This window comes from Nyctereutes procyonoides, unplaced genomic scaffold (assembly GCF_905146905.1).
Source record: "Nyctereutes procyonoides isolate TBG_1078 unplaced genomic scaffold, NYPRO_anot_genome, whole genome shotgun sequence".
In the NCBI taxonomy this organism is placed as follows: domain Eukaryota; kingdom Metazoa; phylum Chordata; class Mammalia; order Carnivora; family Canidae; genus Nyctereutes; species Nyctereutes procyonoides.
The window spans coordinates 24,399,233-24,424,363 of record NW_026575037.1 but is presented as its reverse complement, the minus strand read 5'-3'; the positions used below and the strand labels follow the sequence as shown (position 1 = coordinate 24,424,363).

At 48.0% G+C, this 25,131-nt stretch overlaps 1 long non-coding RNA gene across 3 annotated transcripts; it reads left to right on the top strand.

The window, feature by feature from the left end:
* Positions 1-6,095: 6,095 nt before the first annotated feature.
* Positions 6,096-18,175, top strand: LOC129505808 (uncharacterized). 3 transcript variants are annotated; one of them, XR_008663600.1, is made up of 5 exons: positions 6,096-6,212; positions 13,363-13,548; positions 15,147-15,293; positions 16,091-16,491; positions 17,404-18,175. It is a non-coding gene; the product is annotated as an uncharacterized LOC129505808 (long non-coding RNA). The 3 variants fall into 3 exon arrangements; XR_008663602.1 differs by having other exon boundaries at positions 16,091-16,639; XR_008663601.1 differs by having other exon boundaries at positions 15,128-15,293.
* Positions 18,176-25,131: the final 6,956 nt, after the last annotated feature.

Below are 25,131 nucleotides of genomic sequence, written 5' to 3'. Positions count from 1 at the left end.
TCTTTTTCTTCTTTTTATAATTTCAGTCTTTCCCTGATACGGTGCCTGGGCATCTCTCACAGCACCCTTCTGCGGGCTCTCACACCCATCTTCCCTTTTCCATGCCACTCTCCACGCGGAGGATCCCTAAGCTCTAGCCACTGCATGTAAGCCTTGATATGTGGTGGGATTTCACGAAAGGACACATGCCTGCCAGGATGCCTCGTCACTTCCTTGCCTCGTGTCAGAACAGAAGTGATCACTTGGGTCCTGCACCTATAAACTAGGTCCTATTCATTTGCGAGAAGATCGTTGCCAACTCCTTTTTCCTACTTGGGTGGTTTGAGATTTGTCTTGGCAGGTTTTTTCCCCTCTATTTGAGACCATCTCTCTCTTCCTCTTAGCATATACAGATTTAAGTTTGTCTGTTACCAAGTGTTCAGACACTCGATTTTATTCTAGTGTCACCTTATCTCTGCGTCTTCACCATCCTGTGTCTTGTATCAATCGGCTTCTTATGCTTTCTCGTTCTTTTTTTTCCCCCAAGTAAACTCTATGCCCAACGTGGGGCTTGAACTCACAACCTGGAGATCAAGAGCCAGATGCTCAACCAACGGAGCCAGCCAGGTGCTCCTTCTTATATTCTCTTACATCCAAACTTACTCGGTTTAAGTAGGGGCAAGCATCGGACTCATTGTATCTTCTCATGTAGTTATGCAGCTCTGCATTTTAATACTAAAATATATTTTATTTTGTTCTAAGTGCTTTAGGGTACTATTGGAACAGTGTATATTTTTCTGAAATTATGTGTATAGGTTGGCTATTTTATCCATGAGTTACCTTTGAGGATGATATGGAGACTTAAAAATCTTTGTTATCTTAAGAGATTAGGTTTGAAATGGTTGGGATCACTAGGGAAATGACAAACAGAGTTTTTTTTTTTTTTGGTAAGTGCATAGGTTGCTTGCCCATAATTAAAAAGAAGGAAAGTCAGAGCTATCACTTTTGTGGCACTTACTACGTACCAGGCACTGCTTTGTTTTATGTGCATTAACGCACATCTCGTAACACCCCTATGCAGTGGGTGCTATTATTATCCACATTATACAGAGAAGAAAATTGAGGCTCAGAGAAATTAAGTGACTTGCCCAAGGTCACACCTGGTAAGTGGCAGAGATACGATGCATTGAGGGATTATTATTGATCACAGTATGATCAAGCAACTCGCTCAAAATTAAACACTTTGGCAGGTCCTGGATTCAAACTCAGGCTCTTAGCCCCAGAGGTTATATTCTCAATTACCACACTGCTTGGTCTCTGGCCAAGCTCTACTTTATGTTTTTTTTTTTTTAAAGATTTTATGTATTTTTTGTTTGTTTATTTAAGATGTTATGTATTTATTCATGAGAGACACACAGAGAGAGGCAGAGATGCAGGCAGAGGCTCCCACAGGGATCATGATGCGGGACTCGATCCCAGGACCCCGGGGTCATGACCTGATGAGTCAAAGGCAAATGCTCAACCGCTGAGCCACCCAGGTGTCCCAATTTTATTTATTTGAAAGAGAGGGAAAAGGGAGAGAGAGAGAGCCCAAGCAGCGAGAGAGGCAGAGGGAGACACAGAGAGAGAATCTCAAGCCGCCTTTACACTGAGCATAGAGCCCGATGCGGGGCTCGATCTCACGACCTGACATCATGACCTGAGCTGCAATCAAGAGTCAGACACTTCACTGACTGACCCCGCAGGAGCCGCATCTGCTTTCTAGCTTTTTGCCATCAAGCTACACTAACTTTGCAAACAAACAAAATTCTGTGGATAGACAACCAAAGAGGTGCCTTTTAGAGAGATCATATTATGTCATAAGAAATCTTTGATTTCTTCTTTTTTAACTATTGTCACCGTTGAGCTATTTTTGGTGGTTTCTAGACTGCCTGGGAACTTACAATAGTATAAAAACTGTAGCAGCAGCTTGAAAGGTCTTGTAGTAAGTTTTGAAATTTTGCAGCAAAGTTCAGAGAGAGAGAGAGTAAGGAAGCGGTCGGACATGGGTTCCCCCAGTAACGGGACACCTGGGGACCTGGACCGTGGTCCCTTTGCCGCCGTTCTTCTCTCAGGCTGGCGGCTACAAGCAGGCGGCTCGGAGCAATAGCAGAGACGGTGATAAGCGAGGAGGAGGGCACGTTGCCATCGACGGCCAAGTTCTTTTCCGTCGTCATCGGTGAAACCCAATATTGGGAGGCCCATGACGTTGACCTTCAGGTGTGTCCCTGACATGGCAAAAGGGATACTTTGACGTTTTGCTTCGAATTTTGAGCTTAGGAAACTTCCTCCCACATCTTCCTTCTGCTCCATTTTTGAAGCCACCTGGAGGGGGATCCTTTGCCTCTCGTCCTCTTGTCCAGGGCATTTGTGCATTTAGTGAGCCGGGCGTCCTTCTCAGGCCTCCAGTGGCACCTGCGCCTCCCCCGAGCCCTAGGCTGGTGCCCCCCCCATGCCACGTTCTGCACCGCCCTCCCCCGATGGCCCAGTAACAGAGCGTCAGGTGAGAAGTGCCTCAGTTTCCCTTCCTTCCACTTGCAAACATGTGTTTTCATCTATTCATCCCTCTCGGCTTCCCCTCCTGTTGCTGAGAGAGCAGTGGCCCTGGACCCTTCCAAGACCCATGACTCCCCCCTGCAGGCTGTCAGTCGGCTTTTGCTGTGGTAACGGCAACCTGCAATCCGATGCCACAGTTACAACCTTCATTTCTCTTTCAGGGTTTTGGGCCGAGCCGGGCTCGGCCCCAGGCAGCGGGTCTGGTCGGGTCTGTGCCACTGGCCTGGCCTCACTGGGGTCCCAGGCTGATGGGCACCTGCTGCCAGGGCCCCAGTGTTCTCACGGCGGAGGGCAGATGTGCCAAGGGAGCAGTCCCTCCACGTCCCTCCAGGTCCCTCCACGTCCCTCCACGTCCCTCCACGTCCCTCCAGGCCCCTCCACATCCCTCCACGTCCCTCCAGGCCCCTCCACATCTCTCCAGGCCCCTCCATGTCCCTCCATGTCCCTCCAGGCCCCTCCATGTCCCTCCAGGCCCCTCCACATCCCTCCAGGTCACTCCATGTCCCTCCAGGTCCCTCCAGGCCCCTCCAGGCCTCTGCTGAGAGCGGTGTGTAGTCACTGTCCTCACATTCCCGGGGGCGCAGCAAGTCACGCTCACCCCAAAGCCAAGGGGGAGGACACCACCTCCGCCCACGGGAGCTGCTGCTGGCCGGGGAGGCAGAGGGCCGCCACCTCCTCTGGGATCTGCCCCCCCCCCCATCCCCCGGGCATGGACTCCGACCTGCCTCCTGCCCCCCTGTGTCTCTCTCTCGCCAACCTACGCCGCCTAAGTCACTCCTCGGCCTCAAGGAAAGATTCCTGGCTTTTATTTATTTATTTTTAAGATTTTATTTATTTATGTATGAGACACACACACACAGAGGCAGAGACACAGGCAGAGGGAGAAGCAGGCTCCGTGCAGGGAGCCCGACGTGGGACTTGATCCTGGGACCCTGGGGTCACGGCCTGGGCCGAAAGAAGGTGCTAAGCTGCTGAGCCCCCCAGGCTGCCCGATTCCCCCTGCCCCCCTGCCCCTGCCCTGCTGCAGTGAGTCCGTGGGCCCGTCCTCCGTGGAAGGCGCCCCTTCGGGCCCCGCGCCCCCCGCACCCCGGGTCTTGCCCCCCTGGCGCCGCCCCGACGACAGCACACAGTGTTCTGAAATCCTTGGATAAAACTGCAGATGAAGATCTTATGATCCTTTATGTGCCTCCCCCCACCCTCCTCCCTGCCACTTACGAGTCTAAAAAGCCAGAAGTTAGTCTGGGGTGAAACTGGAGTAGTGAGGGGGCTGCGGCTCTGGAGCTTGGTGGATGTGGCCTTGAATCCCAGCCCCACCTTAGTGTGAGGGATGCACTCAACCCTTCTATCCCTCAGCTTCCTCATCCAATCAGTGGTAAAATATTACTTCGAATGTTTGTATTGAGTGCCAAGTAGGACTTTTATAAAGTGCCTGATGAATAGTAGATTCTTAACAAATGAGACCTCCCCCCACCACAACCCTTGCAATCCCCCCCCCCGCTCTCTGTGCCCTTGTTTGCCGTAACAGTTTTCCAAAGTCAGATGTACTGAGAGTTTGAAAAACCTGGAATTATTTATTTTCTATTAATCCCTCAGTAGTGTTTTTGAAGTACTTAAACGTTGTGCTGCTGTTATGCTCAGTCAGCTAGAGAGTGATAGTTGGAGTGAAATGGGAGCTTACTACGGAGATTAATGCAGCTGTTAGAACCAACAGATTAGGCCTACGGATTATAACACCGACAGATCTCAGACACACAGAGCACAGTAAAAAAGTAAGAAATAGAATGTAGCATATAACCTAATGCTATTTATATAGGTAAAAATACACGCACGTTGCTAGGAATTCATGCTATAGAAATAGAAGCACCCGTATGTTGGATTCATGCACACAAATACTCTTTGCAGCTTCATTTGTCATAAAAAGTCATAAAAAAACAGCACAGGGGTACCTGGGTGGCTCAGCAGTTGAGAGACTGCCTTCGGCTCAGGGCGTGACCCCGGGGTCCCGGGATCGAATCCCACATCGGGCTCCCTGCAGGGAGCCTGCTTCTCCCTCTGCCTGGGTCTCTGTTTCTCTCTCTGTGTGTCTCTCATGAATAAGTAACTAAACCTTAAAAACACACACACACACACACACACACACGCAAAAAACTGAGCACAACCGAAATGCCCATCAGTAAAGAATGGTTGAATGAATCCCTGAACACCTATCCCATGAAGTATTACGCAGCTATGAAAAAGAATGCATCACAGCTGCATCTACTAACTTGGAAGGAAGACCACCACCTATTCTTAAAAAAGAAAAGCAAACTACAGGGAGGTGGATTTTGAATCCATTTTCATTAAAGTTAACCTCTCTCTCTCTCTCTCTCTCTCTCTCTCACACACACACACACACACACACATGCATCCACTAGTGTAGGGGTTTGAATGACCCTGGAGAAATATGTGGTGATAGACCCTGCTGTTAGCAGTCATCACCTGCTGGGGGTGCAGGGAGATAAGAAAAAAAAAAAAACTATCAAAGACTAGGAAAAAAAGTTCCACCATAAAAATGTCAAGCAAAAAATTAGGACACAAAGACTATCTCTGAGGTCAGTTCCAAGGTGCAAACAATGAAAATGCGAATGGACAAAGACCAGACTGTGACTAGGATAGAAGAAAATCTGGGTGAGGGGTTTAGGAGCAAAAAGAAAAAAATACGGACACCAAACAGCAATATTTCGATATCCAAGCACAGGAAATAAACAGGGAGTAGCTTCGGCTCGCTGCCTGCGGGTGGGAGGAGCGGAAGGTGGGGGCGAGCAGAGAGGTCCAGGGGGGATTTACAAAAATCGAGGAGAGGGGACAGGGCTGGGGCCAGGGATAATGATGTGCCATAAACTGAGGCTGAAGGTGAACTCGACCCTCTGCACCTGGGGTCAGTCAAATCAGAACTTGTCCCCAGAGTGGCTGATGGGAAGAACCCACACGATTAGGCTCCAATCTTGGGCGTTAGGGTCCACGTTTCCACGGAGCATAATTCAAAGTTGACCTCAGGGAGCCAAAGCCCCAGACCAGCGGGGCCTGAGGTTCAGGAGGCATCTGAGGGAGACCTGCTGAGTGTCACTCATATCCCGGGCACGGAGTCCCCAGCCTCGCGCCAGGGCCTGGTCCGCTCATCGTGACCAGTGGGGGACGGAGCCCTCAGCCCCTAGGGCTGGCTTTCCTGAACTTTCTGGACGATCACTCTGGGGAGGATATTAGCTATTAGTGCCCTTAAATAGTGGCTTTGAACTTTTGGAATTCAAATTAACTGATGGTCTAACAGGACGCCGCCGCGTAATTTTTACAGCATCGAGTCTCCTTTTCCCTAGGATTAATCTAACTTCGTTCTTCCCGTCATGTTTTCCCGGCTTGCGTCTTTCCAGCAGCCGACCGCACTTATCTTTTGAGCTTTGAACCATGCCCCAGCGGATCAGTAGTTTCATTTAGGTAAACAGTTTCCAGAAATAGATTGGAGCTGCGAGCAAACAGCTTGTTTGTGATAACAGGCCCTGCCTGCCGGCCGACGTCTGAACCTAATGCTCTCACGTCGGTGGGCGCCGGAGCCAACTCCCCCCTTTGTCAACCGTCCCACAGATGCGGTGCCTCGTCTCAAGGTACAAGTCAGGTCGTGCACAGGAACGGGGTTCGGCCAGGCCTGACTGGGGGGCGAGGAGTCACACCTGCGCCGAGTGGTTGGTCCCAACCCTGGGCCTGAGCTCCCCGGGTCGCTGCAAGACCAGTTGACAGTTGCCATCCCTCTGTCGGACCGCGTCCTATGCGATGGCGCTCATTAGAGTTAATGAGCTGTTAGCATTTCCATTATGGGATTTTTTTTTTTTTTAGGGTTTATAACCTGGTAATAACAATAATTTGTCTCAGCCTGAAACTCCAGTAACAGGCGACAGCCCCGCCACTGCTTTTGCTCTAATGTTGCTGGGGTGGGCCAGGGTGGTGCTGCCCATGCGGGTGGCAGACCCAAGGGAACGTGTTTAAGAACTAGAAATCTGGGATCCCTGGGTGGCACAGTGGTTTGGCGCCTGCCTTTGGCCCAGGGCGCGATCCTGGAGACCCGGGATCAAATCCCACATCGGGCTCCCGGTGCATGGAGCCTGCTTCTCCCTCTGCCTGTGTCTCTGCCTCTCTCTCTTTCTCTGTGACTATCATAAGTTAAAAAAAAAAAAAAGAACTAGAAATCCTCTCCTTTTCTTCTTTCTTTCTTCTTCTTCTTCTTCTTCTTCTTCTTCTTCTTCTTCTTCTTCTTCTTCTTCTTCTTCTTCTTCTTCTTTCTTCTTCAAAATCAAATTGGGGGCACCTGACTGGCTCAGTCAGGCAAACATGTGACTCTTAATCTCCGGGTGATGAGTTCGAGCCCCACGTTGGGTGTAGAGATCACATAAAATAAATAAATAAACTTAAAAAAAAAAACAATCAAATTGGGCAATAACTCTAATTGGTGTCAGTAAAACGTTGCCAGAGACGAGAGGATCCCCGAGAAATGCAGATGAGGTGGGGACGGCTGCAAGGGGGAGACCTGCGGGCACGTTGGGACCGGTAGTCCGAGGGGCAGAGGTAGAGGAGGAGCTCGGAAGCCCCAGGGCCCCCATGGGCTCTGCAGTACCTGGGCCTGGCTACTGGGGGGCAGACAGTCCCCTAGACCTTCTTAGCTGCCCAACTCACAAGGGCAAGGTAGCCGGGAAGCCCCGCATTTTCCAGTGGGGTCCGTGAAGGATTCCAGTTCATCCCAATACCTAAGGAGCCTGGGCTCGGAGAAGAGCCATCAGTATCCTCCAGGCCCCGGGCCGGCGGGTTCTGTTTGTCTTCCTGGCCTGAGGGGCTCGCCTGAGAGGCCTACACACCCAGGCGGGCTTCCTGCTTTACAAGGTGGCAGGGGCGCCTGGGGGTACAGCGGGTGAGCGTCTGCCTTCAGCTCAGGCCGTGACCCCGGGTCCCGGGATCCAGTCCTGCATCGGGCTCCCTGCGGGGAGCCTGCTTCTCCCTCTGCCTGGGTCTCTGCCTCTCTCTGTGTGTCTCAGGAACAAATAAAAATCTTAAAAAGTAAGTAAATAAAGAAAAGAAGATTACAAGGACACCTGGCTGGCTCAGTCAGTATAGCAGGTGACTCTTGATCTTGGGGTTGTGAGTTCGAGCCCCATATTGAGGGTAGAGTTTACTTAAAAAAAAAAAATCAATGAAGGGGGCTCCTGAAAATAAATAAATAAATAAATAAATAAATAAATAAATAAATAAATAAGAAGAAATAATTTTAAAAAGGGAGGGAGGGAGGGAACCTAAAGGGATTACGAATATGGAAACACAGGGACGTGAGAACTCTATGGAGTTCCCCCTTAAAGTTCTATGGCAGTGAGAGGCCCAGAGTCCTGTGGTGCCCAGACGATAAGGGGGTGTCAGCAGCCCTGGCGGGCTGAGGGGTCCTGGGTCAGCCTGCAGAGGAGGGCCTGACGAAGGAGCGGCGATGGCCTGTCTGGTCCGTGCAGACCTACGCTAGGTCTGGGAGCTTCTGAGACTGCAAAAAGAGAAAGGTGGTGATGTCAGGACCCGGCGAACCCAGACTCCTCCTACCACCTGCTACCTTTTTGGGGTAAGAAGTGCTGGAGTCAAAACGGAAACCTGGAATGACTGAGGACCCAAATCCCAGGCCCAGGTTTGGAAGGACTGGGAGGTTAGGTTGCTCCTTTGCCCGTTCACCGATGTCCTTCTGAGGAGGCTCTGGTCGGGCTCCAGGGGGGACGCTCCCGGTCCCTTGCACGTCCGAAGACGTGGAAGATGCCCTTAGCAGGAGGGTCCCAACCTAACTGAGAGTTTAAAGTCTAAATCTGAGTGTTGAACAATCTCGTGTGGAAGAAGCATTCTAGTACAGAAAGAAGAGTCACACAGTCATTTATTCGGGAGCACCGGCTGCTGCCATTCGGAGCCGTCGTAGAGAACATATTATGTTCTCTGACGTCTGTTGCTTACGTTGTCTTGGTCGGTTCAGAGGGTGATGCAACATACGATAGACTGGGAAATAATAGCAGACATTCATCTCCACGGGGCCGGGGGCCGAGAGGTCCCAGATCGACGTGCGGGCCGATTGAGGGTCTGGTGAGCCCCCCCCCGCCTCTCGCTGGCCCCCCCCCCATGGGGCGAGCAGGGGGATTCTGGCCTCCTGGAGCAGAGCCGTCAACTCCACTGTGGTGTCCTACCTCGGGACTTCAACCTCCCACAGGCTGCACCCCAAGGACCATCACCCTGGGGACTTAGGGCTTCGACGGATGGATTCTGGGAAATGTGAACATTCAGCCCATAACATGTACGTACTAATTACATTTTCTTTTTTTTTTAAGATTTTATTTATTTATTCATGAGAGACAGAGAGAGACAGAGAGAGAGGCAGAGACACAGGCCGAGAGAGAAGCAGGCTCCATGCGGGGAGCCCGATGCGGGACTCGATCCCGGGACCCCAGGATCACGCCCTGGGCTGAAGGCAGGCGCTCAACCGCTGAGCCACCTGGGCTGCCCTGATTACATTTTCAAGTAGCTTCCACTTCCCAGTTTTAAAATACATGCTCCCCATAGAGCATTTGGGAAAAAAACAGGTGACGATGAGGAGGAAGTAAAAAGAGCTCACTCTCTGGCCTTTTCCTCTCTCGTAGCTGCAACTATGGTTAATCATTTGTTATATTTCTTTCCCTATTGGGTGTCCTTTTAGATGACATGAGATACTATCTTTACTGCAGTTAACTTGGGATAACCAGAAAAGTACAAAGAAAATGATGCTCGCTTTTAATGCCGGTACCGCTGTCAATGCGGTCTTTCAGTTTTCCCTATGGAAGATCTCAGGCATATATGGCCTGCTAATGTTCCGGAGTGCTATGGGGCGGCCGGGCCTCCGTGTATGTGTGTGTGCTTCTGTCTATACATACACAGACACGGGTGGACACACACGGGTACCTATGGGCAACACTGGGATTATCTTACAAATTGAACACTTTGTATGCTGCTTCTGCTCCTTGCAATGACCTTGGGACATGTTCCTATCTCTGTAGACTCTTTGAAACTTCTGCAGAAAGAAGCAGAACAGTCTCTTAGGTTGCCCTCAGCTGTCAGGTCTCTAACACATAGTAAGCACTCAAGACATACTGTTGGGGGGATGAATTATTTGTCCAAGAGAAGTAGACCTACCACGGGGGCAAGGAATTATAAACCTTACATCTCACGGGACTTGACCTTTTAGGCCATGGGATTTATCATTTTGTTTTCTTATTTTTTAAATATTTTATTTATTTATTCATGAGAGATACACAGAGAGAGGCAGAGACAGGCAGAGGGAGAAGCAGGCTTCATGCAGGGAGCCCGATGTGGGACTCGAACCCAGGACCCCGGGGTCATGCCCTGCCGAAGGCAGACACAACCGTTGAGCCTCCCAGGCGTCCTGGGGTTTATCATTTTAAACCTAAAAAGGGAGACAGGCAAAAAAAAAAAAAAAAAAAAAAAAAAAAAACCACTTTTTGGTTAGAATGTAGGTTCCTGATGATCAGATGCACTGTCCTTCTCACCTGCTGCAGACTTTTCCTCATTTTCTGTTACTCTGGTTTGTCTGCCCAAAAGGCTGCCTTGGTCCATGGTGAGCGCCGATCATTCTGGACTACCAGGCTCCACGTCAGGAATGCGGGAAGGAACACTTAGCTGTCTTGGGCATGGCGTTCTGGGCGGAGGAGTATAAAATGCTGGTGTAAGGAAATGGTCTTTGGGGCGATGTGGCCCAATCAGAGTGTTGGTGGGTGGAGTGGAGCTGTTATTTTGTTCCCTCATTTTCCCGTCCAACATGTATTGAGCACTTACTGTGTGCGAGGGCCAGAGGGTGTAAGATGGAAAAGGCGGATTTCTCCCTCAAGGGTGAACATCCATCCATCAGAGGTGACAGAAGTAAAAACCAGTAACTGCAAAGCCCTGGAAGCAGGTGAATATGCACCGGGGCAGAGAGGAGAGAAGGATGAACCCTGCCCGTGTCAGGCGGGGGGCAGCCTCGAGCTGTGGGGAGAACAGCTTAGAGTGTGCTCGGCGGTGGGGCTCAGTCTCCATCTACCTCCCGGGGACTCGCTGTGTAACCAGGGACCGTGTCAGGAGCCCGGGCATCCCGCTGGGTCCCCACTCCCCATCTCTGTCTGCATCCAGCAGGGATCCAGCCCTGTTACTCCTGGGATCCCGCTATGTTTTCCTTAAGTTTTAAGAACTACCTCATATCTTATTATTTTCCTTAGAAAATGACGAATATTCACAATTACCTTTAAGAGCAATGGCTAATACTTTCTTTCCCTTCACAAATTTTGGGTGTTAACCTTCTTCAAAGGTTTTAAATTGCATTTACTCATTTAATATTTCCTATGTATATTAAGTATCTTGATCAATGGATGAATAAAGCATTCCCGAGGGCCTAAACATTAGATATATTGGAAATCTCCAGAGAGAGCTCAGTGTAAAAGGCCCGTCTCCCCTGGTGGCCGCCGCCAGGACACCAGCAATCTTCAGTGTAATTAACTTTCTTTTTTTAAAGCTTTATGTTAGGCCGCCTGGGTGGCTCAGCGGTTGAGCGTCTCCCTTTGGCTCAGGTCATGACTTCGGGGTCCTGGGATCGAGTCCTGCATCGGGCTCCCCGCAGGGAGCCTGCTTCTCCCTCTGCCTGTGTCTCTGCCTTTCTCTGTGTGTCTCTTGTGAATAAATAAATAAAATCTTAAAAAAAAAAAAAGCTTAATGTTAGCCTGGGGAGGGGGAAGCACCGTAAGGAAGGATGGAGGGAGCTGGAAAAGGCTGGAAAAGTTACACTGAGATGCTGGGGGGCGAGGAGGAAGGGCAGGAAGGATGAAGGAGGGCAGGAAGGATGAAGGGAAGGAAGAGAGATCATAAGCTACGATACAGTTTTAAGAGTTTTGCCTGTCAATTTTCTAGGGAAAATTGGTATCATTTTCCCTAACAGCCCTGCCTCAGTATCTCCTTCCCACACCCACCCTCCCAACGTCCCCAACATAATCCCTGGGTGGGAGCAGCTCATGGGAAATGCAGCCCAGACACACTCAGCAGGGATGGATTCAGGGGATAGCAGCTGGGATCATGGGTCAGTCACCTCTCTGGGATCATGGGTCAGTCACCTCTCTGCCATAGGAGATCCAAGAGACACATTTTCTCCGCCACCACCTCAGCTTTTCGCTTCCCATTTATTTTGTTTGTTTACCTTTTATACAATAATCCGTGTTGTCCTTGTACCTGCTCTTTCCTTTCATCTTGCTTTCTTAAAATATAATCTCAATTGGTATTTCCAAGACCTCAGGACTTTCAAACCCATTTCACAGTTTTCCACATCCCCTCTGGAGTTTTTTAATGGTGTCCCCTTTGTGAGAAATCTGATTAAGGAGAGATTTTTAAGTAAGAAAAAAATATTTTGTGTTGGTTAGGGATTACTAAAGAGTATTTAAACATTATATGTAAAGATATGCATTATGTAACTATAAAGCTTGACATTTTCCCATTAATAAGTCACATGCTTAACTTAGGTTGTTAAGGCACTTATAACGAAAAACGTGATTTGATGACAAAATTTATTTTTTTTTAATTTTTTTTTAATTTATTTATTTATGATAGTCACACACACAGAGAGAGAGAGAGAGAGAGAGAGAGAGAAGCAGGCTCCATGGCTCCATGCATCGGGAACCCGATATGGGATTCGATCCCGGGTCTCCAGGATCGCGCCCTGGGCCAAAGGCAGGCGCCAAACCGCTGCGCCACCCAGGGATCCCTGATGACAAAATTTAAACTATCGATTTATCTTTGATTTGGGGACAAAATGTACATTAAATATGACGAATAAACTTAACCACACCTAATACAGGTTAAAAACTGCCTTCGAGGCCGGACGTTTGGAATTCTTATAGTCTGCACTAAAATTAGTTATTCTAATCATCTGCTTTATTTCTGAACGACAAGCTAAGAAAGAAAGTTTCACACCACTGTCTACGAGGGCTTCCATGGGGCCCACGTGGGTAGTTTTAATTCTCCATAAACGGAGAGCTAAATTGGATACCATCACCTTTCCCTCTTTTGCCACTGGCTTTTGAAAACCGGAAGCATCTTGGTGTATGTATTAGAATTCAGATCAGATTAATGCAATTTACAGATTTAATGAAGAGCATCTTGAGATAAATCAGCAGAATTAGTATCATTTTTGTGCTTTCTTATCATCTTCCTTTTTCCAGAGCTGCTCCTTCTGCCTCCCCCTCCTCTCACTCCCCGGGGGGCCACAGCGGGGTGCCCAGCTTGCCCCCCAGTCCTGGGCGCCCTTGGATGCTGCTTCTCCTGCTGTTGCATTTCAAAGAGGGCAATTTGGAAAACTCATTTTCTTTACTAAGGTGGTAAAAGCCAGTATTGAAAGCGGGTGCCCCGCCACCTCTCAGGTGGTCAACTCCCGCGCCCCGCAGGGCCACATGGCCCCACTCCCTCCCAGCCTTCACGCTGCCTGTCCTGGGCCAGCAGAAGTGCATGACTGGCCAAGGATGGGGGTAGGTCCTTCCCCACGCTAATGTTTCGGATCAGTCGAAGCTAAGGTGGTGTGTGAAACCACAGTGGTTAAGCTCAAAGCCGGGCAACTCTAGCTCCATATCCCATTACTGACTTCACTTATCACATGACTTTCTTCCAAGTAGAGACCTGGATGTTGGAAAAGGCTCTATTCCTTTAAACAAGCTCTTCAATGTCACTGTTGTGTCCTTACAGATAACAATGACAGCGACCATAATACCTTTAATAGAGGATTTGCAGGCAACCTTGCAATAACTCCACGCTCCCCCAGGGGTCTGGAAGACAACAGGTTGGCGATGACTTATCTAAAAAATGGATGGACAGCAAATACTTCAGGCAATGCTCCATAAATATTGTTTCTCTCTGCAGAGCTTGCGAAAGGTATTAATGGCCGTGAGTCTGAGATGATATTTCCTGATAAGAACCTGGAAAGCAGCTCTTCCAGGTAGCTGGGTAAAAGCAGAAGAGTTACCAGATGAGGGTTACCTGGTTGTGCATGTGCATATTAAACAGGCAAAAATACTTGGAAGGTAATTCGGAGTAATGCAGCATGCCTTCTTTCCCTTTCTGAATTATCACAACCACACCTCTTTCTACCCATTAATATTGCTAATCAGCTAAAATAACCACTCATGCATAACCTACTATGAGGTATGACATGCAATTTTGAAAATTAAATGCACATGCTGATACGTAACATGAACTACTCCTGTACACTGTAAAATAGTAACAGATGGAATTCTACAGGATTCAACATTTGAAGTTCAAAACCAGTGATGTTGTAAGCAAGGGCAATATTTCACCATACTATTTGGTAAAGGCTCCCAATGTTTTTTAAAAAATCGTTCCTTTGGTAGTCAAGAAAATTAATTTCCAGAGACGGCCAGTCTGCACAGGGTGCCTCAATCAACCCGGCTGCAATCGTGGCCTCCTTCAGGCCAATAGTTGATTATAAGCAGTTCGCACCTCCAGATGCCAGGGGCTGACTCACTGCCCTAACCAACTCTGTGATGGACACAGAAAGGCTAAATGGGATGGGGCACACGCGTCATGCAGGGAGGCAAGAAGGGGTTCATCCGTAAAAGACACGAAGATGAACCCCAAAGGGCTTTGTCTCCTCAACGGGGTCTCAGGTCCATTCACATTCTGAGACTGAGAAGTTAGTCAACTCAACCCCAAGAAAGTGGTTCCAGCGTCTGAGCGACAAAAACTTCAATGTGAAAAAAGAGGGTTATTACACCACGGCCTGTACTCCACCAAGCCTCCTTCATCTTCTCTTTAAAGAAAGATTTCTGCTAAATGTTTCCTTTGGTTTTCTTAATTTACATTAGCTCTTTCAAAAGAGAAAAACAAAGAGCTATTTGTCTCTGAAGGAATGAAACACCCAGGTAAGCCCGCAACCAACAACCGCACAAACATCTGTGAGCTGCATAATCAATTCTGTGATTAGGCGGAGGAGAGCTCTGCACCCACATTGATTTTAAAATGCAAATCTGAATACAGCTAATCTTCACATAAATATAATAGGGATCGCATTGATTTTTTTCCCCTCATGATCATACGAAAAAATTAACTAAAGTGATGGTAAAGAAGTAGCATAATGTTATTTTAAGGTAGACGGTGATAAGTTAAAATTGCATATTATAATCTCTAAAATGAACACACGTACACACACACACACACACACACACACACACAATGAGGGAGAGCTACACGTCAACAGAGGAGACAAAATGAAATACTAAAGAATACTCAATTGAGCCAAAAGAAGGCAAGAAAGGAGGAAGAAAGGGACAAAGAACAGGTGGGACAAATCAAAACAAAGATGGGAGACTTGGATCCAATCATACTAAAAGCTCCAATCAGGGTCATAGTAGAAATTCATGCGAAAAGTTTAAGTAGCAATGACACTGACCGCCATTTAACATGTTTCTATTTATTATTGTTTTTTTTTTTTAAGATTTATTTATTTATTTTAGAGAGTGTGTGTGTGAGTGGGCCAGAGGGAAGGTAGAGACCTCAAGCCAACTCCAAGCCCAGAGCAGAGCCCGACGAATCTCAGGACCCAGAGATTATGACCTGAGCCAAAATCAAGAGCCAGTCGCTCAACCAACGGAGCCATGCAGGTGCCCCTTTATTTATTTTTAAGTTTGTTTGCTTGTTTATCTGTTTGCTCTCTACACCCAACATGGGGCTGAGACCCACCACCCTGAGATCAGGAGTCCCATGCTCTTCCAACTGAGCTAACCAGGCGCCCCTAACATGTTTTTATTTAAAATAGATAGTTTTTTTTTTTTAAAATAGGTTGTTTTTATTACATTTTAATGTGCACTTGTCTCAGTTTCACATGTGTCACTTGATAACTGACCCCACATTGAAGGAGAAAAATCATTGTTTTGGGTTTTTTTTTCATTTGTTTATATTTAAGTTCGATTTGCCAACTATAGTATAACCCCCAGTGCTCATCCCATCACGTGCCCTCCTCAGTGCCCGTCACCCAGTCCCCCCATCCCCCCACCCGCCTCCCCTTCTGCAGCCCTGTGTGTGTTTCCCAGAGTCAGGGGTCTCTCATGGTTTGTCTCCCTCTCTATTTTTTCCCACTCAGTTTCCCTCCTTTCCCTTATGATCCCTTTCACTCTTTCTTATATTCCCCGGGTGAGCGAGACCATGTGATGATTGTCCTTCTCTGATTGAGAAAGTCACTGGCTAATTCTCATCTCTGGCTCTATCGGCAAAGTCGCTCAGTTTTGAGTAACACGGTGGGTGCCCCCATGCCGAGGCCACCCGTAGAACTGATGGTTTATTTGGCTGATGGGTGCTGCCTCCATCAGGACGCTAGGAACTTGTAAAGATGTGCACCGGCCAGATGTGCACCGGCCAGAGCAGAGATAAGCGATGCTTACATATTCTTTTCGTCCCTCAGGCTAACCGCTCCCCTGAGTCTGACACACCGACTTCGTGCTTCAAAAAAGGGAGATTAAGCAAAGAAAGGCCAAGACGTTAGTCACACACACATGCCCATAGAAACCTCAATAAACTGGACGTGAGTGAGAAAGCTGAAACGATGCCTGTATATCCACACCTATGGATATTTCCAAATCGGAGCTTCTGGATCTCAGGAACACAATAGCACAGCAACATTTTCATGGCAAAGCAGCCTGAATTCCTGTGATAAATAATTCTCAGTCCCACACAGCAGGAGTCTTTCAGAATCTCTGCTTTAATAACAGGAGAGTTTAATTACAAAGCCAATGAGTTATGATCGACGCTCCCAGCCTCCTCCACCCCAGCTCCCAACACCCGGGACCGCAGCTGCATACACAAGTACGGACAAGTGTGTTTCCCTCTTGTTTTGAAGGGACGGGAGAGGTCAAAAACTGTGCGGCTCAACGTCCTCGGAGAACTAACACTTTTCCCAGAGAGGACCTTCGGCTGCAGAGGTTTTCGCTAACAAGTAGTTTAACCTCGAGATGTAAGAGATACTTCATTAATCAGTTAGTGATACGGAAATGGATTTTCTTCCTAAGGCTGTGACATTCGCGACAACGTGTGTGCCATATGAAGCCATTGACTGGCACCTCAACTTTGAAAAGAAATGGGATTTTAGAGTTACGGCTTCAGTACCGGGGCACCCTTCCCTCCTCACACCCCCTAGCCTAGCCCTTTGGTCCAAACCACTGCTGTCCCCTACCTAGATTCTTGCCATCATCTCCTCACAGATTACACCGCTTCCACCCCTTCCCCTCACACAGAATTCTTACCCCAGGCCCAGAGTCAGCCTTTACAAATGTCAAGTCAGATCGTGACACTGCTAGGCTCTGCGCTTCACGCAGTCTTTAAGCGGCCTATGAGGTGCCACAGAGTGACCTCACACCCTACTTCTCCATCCACCACCCGCTCATTCCAAATATCCTAGCTGCACCAGCTTCTCTGCCAGTCTTTGACTGCATGGACGCATTCCCACCTCAGGGCCCTTGCAGTGGCTTGTCCTCAGATACCCATATGACTCATGCTCTCACCACTTCAAGTTTTTATGTCAAATGTCTCCCTCTCAGAGGCCTACTATAACTTTCTCAAATTGCACAGCAGCCTTCTGCCGAAGAACCCCTGATCTTTTTACCCCACAGGGTAGTTATCGCCCACTGATGGCCAAGAATGTTAATATCTACCCTATTACATAACTTTACAAAAAAGTATAATTGATTTACATGTTTGTTTTCTTTGTTCTCTTACTAGATTGTGAGACCCACAAGAACAAAGCTTTTCATCTCTTTTGTTTCCAATGCCTACAACATGGTCACATCCAACAAATTGATATTGAATCTCTCAATGAACAAATAAGAAAATACATTTTCATCAGAGGCATGAGGAGCCCTAAGTGTCATGACAAGTCGAGACTTGATCCTGAGGGCAAGACCAAACGATGAAAAAGATGGGATAAAAAAACTCTCAATAGGGGAAAAGATTCCTGATGTTTGACTGGGCAATGATTCCTTGGACAAAAATAAAAGACAACAAAAGAAAAGTAGGTAAATTAGACTACATCAAAATTCAAAACTTTTGTGAATCAAAGGACACTATCAATAGAGTGAAAAGGCAACCCACAGAACAGAACTAAATATTTGCGAATCATTATCTCTGATAATGGATTGGGATCCAAAATACACAAAGAATGTCTATAACTCAACAATAATAAATCAAACAATCTGAATGAAAAATGGGCAAAGGACTTGAACAGACACTTCTCCAAAGAAGATATACAAAAGGCCAATAGGCATATGAAAAGATGTTCAACATCATGGATCATTTGGAAATGTAAATCAAAACCAAAATAAGAGGGCAGCCCGGGTGGCTCAGTGGTTTAGTGCTGCCTTCAGCCCAGGGCGTGATCCTGGAGACCCGGATGAGTCCCACAGGCTCCCTGCATGGAGCCTGCTTCTCCCTCTGCCTGTCTCCCTCTCTCTATCTGTCTCTGATGAATAAATAAATAAAATCTTTAAAAAAATTAAAAAACACCAAAATACCTCACACTCATTAGGATGGCTGTTTTTGTTGTTTTTTTTTTTTTTAAATCAGAAAACAGTTAATGTTGGGGCACCTGGCTGGCTCAGTTGGTTGAGCATGTGACTCTTGATCTCAGGGTCATGAGTTTGAGCTCCATGTTGGATGTGGATGTTGTTCAATTCCAAAATAAAATAAAATAAATAATATAAGATAAACAATTCCAAAACTAACAAAAGAAAACAGCAAGTGTTGGCAAGAATGTTGAAAGACTGGAACCCTTGTACACTGATGATGGGAATGTAAAATGGTGCATACACTGTGGAAAACAGTCTGATTTTTCCTCAAAAAAGTTAAACTTAGAATTACCATATGATCCAGCAATTCTGCTTCTGGGTATAGACCTAAAAGAATTGAAAGCAGAGATTCGAACAAATATTTGTACACCCATGTTCGTAACAGCATTATTCATAAGAGCCAAAGGGTAGAAACAACCCAAGTATCCATCAATGGATGGGTGGATAAACAGAATGAGGCATATGTGTGCACTGGAATATTATGCAGCCCTGAAAGGGAATGACATTCTGACACATGCTACACAGATGAACCTTGAAGACATTATGCCAAATAAGCCAGTCACCAAAGGACAAATACTATACGATTCCATTTACGTGAAGTACTTAGAGTACTTAAGAGTACTCTCGTCCTAGAGTAATCAAATTCACAGAGACAGAAAGTAGAAGGGTGGTTGTCAGGGGCTGGGGGGAGGGGGGAAATGGGGAATTCTCGTTTAATGGATATAGTGTTTCAGTTCAGGTAGCTGAAAAAAGTTCTGGATATGGATGATGGTGATGGAGTGCACAACAATGTGAACGCACTTAATGTCTTTGTAGACTCAAAAATGGTTAAAATGGTCAAGTTTATGTTATGCATATTTTGCCACAATAAAAAACAATCTTTTTTTTTTTTTTTTAAAGAACTCCAACTTGGCTACCAATGAGTCCCTACCTCATCGCCGTATTGGACCCGGCTAGTCTGTGTGACCAGCAGAGGGTGGCAGAAGAGATGGGCCTTCATTTCTGAGATTAGGTGAGAGAAAGCTATAGTTTCCATCTTGATTATTCATTGTAGGGAGAGTCAGCTGCCGTTGGAGAAATCATCCTATGGGGGCACCCGGGTGGCTCAGTGGTTGAGCGTCTGCTTTAGGCTCAGGTCATGACCCTGAGGCCCCGGGATCGAGTCCCGCATCAGGTTCCCTGCATGGAGCCTGCTTCTTCCTCTGCCTGTGTCTCTGTCTCTCATGAATAAATAAATCAAATCCTTAAAAAAAAGTTTGCTGATAAAAAATAAAGCTTGCTGATATAAAGGATGTGTAGCACACAATTTGTGACAGATAATATTAATGCTCTATTTATTGTAAATTCCACACAGTTGGTTTTCACTGAGTGCTATCATGAATTTTTGCAAAACTCCTGTATCTGGAGCCAGCTTATGGTTTAGCAATAGGAATTGTATCCCAGGAGGTGCTTGGGTGGCTCAGTCAGTTAAGCATCAGCCTTTGGATGATATCATGGTCCTGGGGTCCTGGGATCGAGCCAGACATCGGGCTCCCTGCTCAGCGGGGAGTCTGCTTCTCCCTCTGCCCCTCTCCCCACTTGTTCGCCATCTATCTCTCAAATAAATAAATAAAATCTTTTTTAGAAAAAGAAATTGTATCCCAATCCACTAACTCACTTCCCAGTAAGTCGGTCATTGCACCCACCTATGAGCTGTCCCAGAACTCTATCGCGCCGCACGGATTAGACTCATCGAGATGACAGCTCTCCCAGGCTCTGTCTGACGTTTAGTCTGCGCTATTAACTGTCCCTTCTTCACTTTCTTAGGTCTGGACATGCAGCGAAGCCATCGGTGGAGCCCTGAGCAATTCGCACGGTGTGAACGCTCCCTCGGTGCCCAGCCGCAGGTCAGGGGTCACCCCCGGAAGCCCCCCCCCCGCTCTGGGATATTGCCAACCTGTGGCCACGAGCGGGAGCCCAACGACCTGGAGCCCCGAGGTAGCAGGAGGTGAGCGTAGAGCGCAGTAAAGGGGTTAAGGGCTGATGCGTTCTGAGTTCTCATTACCTTCGTTTTCAAGACTGGCTGTGGAAGAACTAGTTTTATTTGAATGGTGGCCGGGTCCAACAGCCAGCCCATAACATTTCTGAAGATGTATCGATTGGTTTTCGAGAGCTGGTGCCAGCCTGCTCCGACACACCCCTGATGGTGGGGCGTCGTAGGGTTTAAGTCCCAAACAGCTGCCCTGAGCCACAGGCCCCCTTGGGTGAATGGGTGTCACCTGCTGAGAGGAGGAGGAGGAGGCCGAGAGGGAGGAGGATGAAGGAAGGAGGTTTATCTGGTTGTCGGTGTCACTCACGTGGGCTCCTTATGCCCCTCGGACCACCAGCCTAACCGAGAAGGTCCTAGAACGCAACTTTGGGTTATTGCCTCACCTGCCAGCTGGTCTTCCCGCCTTCACATTCTCTCCTCACCGTCTCCTCCACCACACTCAGCTTCCAGAATCATCTTCCTGAATGTGTCTTTGCCTGCATTCCTCCCCCCATCCAGCCACCCCACTGGAGTCTAAATTCGAACCTAACAAAACTGGTGGTTCAGGGCAGCCCAGGTGGCTCAGAGGGTGTGATTGACACCTTCCACTCAGGGTGTGATCCTGGAGACCCGGGATCGAGTCCCGCATCAGGCTCCCTCCATGGAGCCTGCTTCTCCCTCTGCCTGTGTCTCTGCCCCTCTCTCTCTCTCTCTGTGTCTCTCATGAATAAATAAATAAAATCTTAAAAAGAAAAAAACTGGTGGTTCAAAACTCTTCAGAAGTGTGCACTTGCCTTTCCACTGTGGCCCTGGACGCCTGCCCCTAGGCCCGTGCCTCAGCCTCTGAGGCTCTGTGGGCACCGCCGCCCTGTGGAGCGAGTCTTACTCCGCACAACTGTATTTCACCCTGTTCTCTCTTCCTGAAGAGCATCAAATCCTCTAAAAGACTCTGGAGGCTGTTGTCGACGTGAACCTTCCCCTGCGAACACCGAGGGCCTTGCCAGCCCCCCGCCCCCATTCAGGTGAATACGCGTCGTCGTGGCTTCCTGACCGCACAGACCAGGGACTTCCCGGGCGCAGAATTGGTAGACACTTGGCAAATACTTCCTGTTGATGTCAAGAGGCCGATGGATTTCAGGATGGAGGAGTCCCTGACAAAATTGTTTGGTTTGACCCAACGAGTTCCTGATAATCTTCCTAGGACTCTTGACCGCTTGATCTTCTGCTTGCTGGAAATAGCGTTGGAAATGGGAGGCTTACTTGCACCTGCGCTTTCTTATTAGTCCACTTGGGCTGCCGGAAGACGGTGCCACAAACTGGGTGACTTAAACAAGAGACATTTATTTTGTCCCTGTTCTGGAGGCTGGAGGGCCACAGTCAGAGCGCCAGCAGGGTTGGCAGGCTTCTTCCTAGCTCGTAGATGGCTGCAGAGGGAGAGAACTCTCTGGTGTCTCCTCCTCTTCTTCCAAGGACACCAGTCTCATTGGATCAGTGCCCCTCCCTTATGACTTGAGTTAACCCTAATGACTTCTTTAGAACCCCGTCTCCAAATACAGTCACATTAAGGGGTTAATGTGGGAATTTTAGGGGGAACACAATTCAGTCCATAACACCTTTTTTTTTTTAAAAAAAATACATTATTTATTCGAGACAGAGAGTGTGAGAGTGAAAGAGCAGGAGGAGGGGCAGAGGGAGAAGGAGAGAATCCTCAGGCCGAGGCCTCACGGAGCGCAGAGCCCTGCTCGGCCACGTCTCAGGACCCCGAGATCATGACCTGAGCCGAAACCAAGAGTCCGTGCTCAGCTGGCTCGGCCACCCAGGCGACCCCAGTCCATAACACCTTTTAAATTGAATTTGTATTTTTTAAAATAACATTTTGTTTCTCATTGATTATAAATGATACTGCATCCAAAAAAAAATGATACTGCATCTACCCCCTCATGATTAAGTGCTTACTATTTTTTAAAAATATCTATCTATCTAGATATCTATCTATCTATATCATCTATCTAGATATCTTTAAAGTAGGCTCCATGCTGGGCCAACATGGGGCTTGAACTCATGACCTGAGATCAAGAGTCAGGTGCTCAACCGACTGAGCCACCCAGGCGCCCCCAAATGACCTTATCATTCATATCAAGAGCTGAAAAGTCCTCAATGCAGAGGCAAATGCACCACGACGGTGGCAGCACAGTGGTTTAGAGCACAGACTCGAGCCAGATGGTTAGAGTTTCCACCTGACTCTGCCATTTAGTAGCTGTAGGTCTCGGGTCATGTTACTTAACATCTCTTTGCCTCAGTTTCCTTATGTGCAACGTGGGGATGCTGGGAGTGGTTCTACCTTATAGGAAGGCGATGGTTGTGACAGTGGAGGTTAAATGAGTTCATGTGTGGCAAGCACCCGCCTACTGATGCGATGTTTACCCAGGAAATGGCATTTTACGTGCGGGTAGCAGCGTCCTGTGTCTCCATAGCACCCCCGTGAGGCAGGTGAGGGCCGGGAACAGCGGCTGATGCTTCCGTCAGTTGGGAGGGTCCGCGTTGCTCTCCAAGAAGGAGCTGGCTGCGAATCCCAGAAGCACCTGGCGGGCAAGGAAGGGTCACAGGCCCCACATGTGTCACTTGACATGTTCAGGCTTCTTGAGAACCCGGTATGCGGACTATGGTCAGCGTTAAGACAAAAGCATGCAGAGCTTTCGCTGCAAGCTCGAGGGAGGGCTCGACGGCCCAGCCTGGAGAGGACGGCGGCACCTCGGGGGGCTTCCTGGAAGTGGTGATGACTGAGCTGAATTTTGAAGGAGTAGAGGCGGGAGAGAAAGTGCTTGTTACCACTGATATCCTTTTTTTTAAATTTTTTTTTTTTACCACTGATATCCTGATAGTGTCTTAAAAAGCTTCCATAGTGTTTCTTCAGCAGTGGAAACTCTGGTATTGGAGTTGGCAGTGGTTGAGAACGAAGGGTTCCAACGAACATGGTGGGCATCGTGACTTCGTAGGCTGTCTTAGGGAGTAGGTCAGACACGTGGTCCTTGCCTTCGTGGGTGAACGAGAACTCGAGGAAAACGGGACACCAATCAGAAAAGTGGGAGGACTGTTAGGGGAAGCGTAGGGCGCTCTGGTTGCACACAGCAGAGGTAGGTCGTGGAAGCCTTCCTGGAGGAAGCAATGGTGAGTGATGAGTTTCTCAGGAAGAGGAAACAACACAAGCAAAGGCCTAGAGATAAGATGGGACATTTTATTAAAAACAAAAATGTTGATAGTGGCCTAAGGTGGCTGAGAGATGAGGCTGGTGAGAGAGGTAGGCTGGGGCAGTGGAGAGGGTTGTAGGAAACCATCTGAAAGGAGATTGGATTTTAACCCCAGGGCACAATTGGAAGCCTTTGAAAAGTTTTTAGTCGGGGGGTGGGGGTGGGGGGGCATGATCAGATTTACATATTCACATAATCACTGTGGCTGCAGGCAGGAGAATTGATTGGGTAGTTGGCTGTGCAGGCATGGGAAATGTCTAAAAACCCCAAACCTACCAACCTTTTTTCCTTGACTGGAGACACTCTACAGCCATAGTAAAGAAAATTTCAAAACAGGATGCTGAAAAGAAACAGTACCTGCAATTTTATCGCTTTAACTAACGTTCCTCTCTCTTCCTTCTTTTTTTGCATTCTTTTCCTCCTTGCATATTCATTTCCCACAGAGTCCCAGCGGTGGTGTGAGGCTTCCTTGGCATTCATTAATCATGGCTTAAATAAATCCCAGCTGTTACTCACCCTGGAGCATGCTAAGGAGTTGCCAAAATGGGAAGCATCTCAACTGTAAATCAATTTTCAGTGGTGGCTCTCATTTGTGACTTTGAATTGGGGGCTTTATGTTTGATACCATTGTTTGCCTTCTCTGTTCGCAGTAGCTTGGTGAGTCTCCTCAAGCTGGGTGGCCCTGGCCCCTCACTTTACCTTAGACCCAATCGCTCTAAAGCACGACCAGCTGTAATAGTTTAAGTGATGGTTCAGCTAGCATTTGCTCCCGCCTCTCCGACTCTGGGCAGAGTGCACCTCCCTGTCTCACTGATCCTGGACTTGGCCACGTGACTGGCTTTGGCTGAAGGATCCGTAGTAGATGTGGCACCAGCTGGGGCCTTACGTGTGCCTACACGCCCGACCCGGATCCCGGGCCGCAGAGAGCCACTCTGAGAAGTACACACCCTGGATGACCGCGCAGCTGGGGAGGATGAGACACATGTGGAACAGCTCTGTGCCCAACAGCAGCCCAGTGCAGGCGACCTGCGGCTCTAGAAGACTCACTTCACGGAGCCTAGCTTAGACTCCTCAAACTCAGCTGTCCTAGGGTCTGTTTTATAGCATTATGGTGACAAGAGCTGACTAAATTAACTGTGCCTGACGGTCCTCAACCAAGGCTCCTCCGAGAGAATGTTGTATATGTCAGAGTCTGCATAACTTTTTTTTTTTAAGAGAAGGAGCAGGGAGGGGCAAAGGAAGCAGAGGAAGAGAGAGAATCTTAAGCAGGTTCCACGTCCAGTGTGGAGCCTGATGTAGGGCTCGATCTCACCACAACTCTGAGATCATGACCTGAGTCGAAATCAGGAGTCAGACACTTAAACAACTGAACCACCCAGGTGCCCCAATAAGGTTATATTTTAAATTAGTTTAGCCACTTTTTACAATATAGCACTATGCATTTATACAACACCTATCATATCAAACCTTCATTAGGGCCAAGCACCATGGATGTAAGAGTGATGAAAAGCATAGCTCCTGAGCTCTTAAACTTTAAACCCTAATGTGGAGAATGGACTTAAATGACCATATAGGGGAGTCTGGGCGGCTCAGCGGTTTGGCTCCTGCCTTCAGCCCAGGACGTGATCCT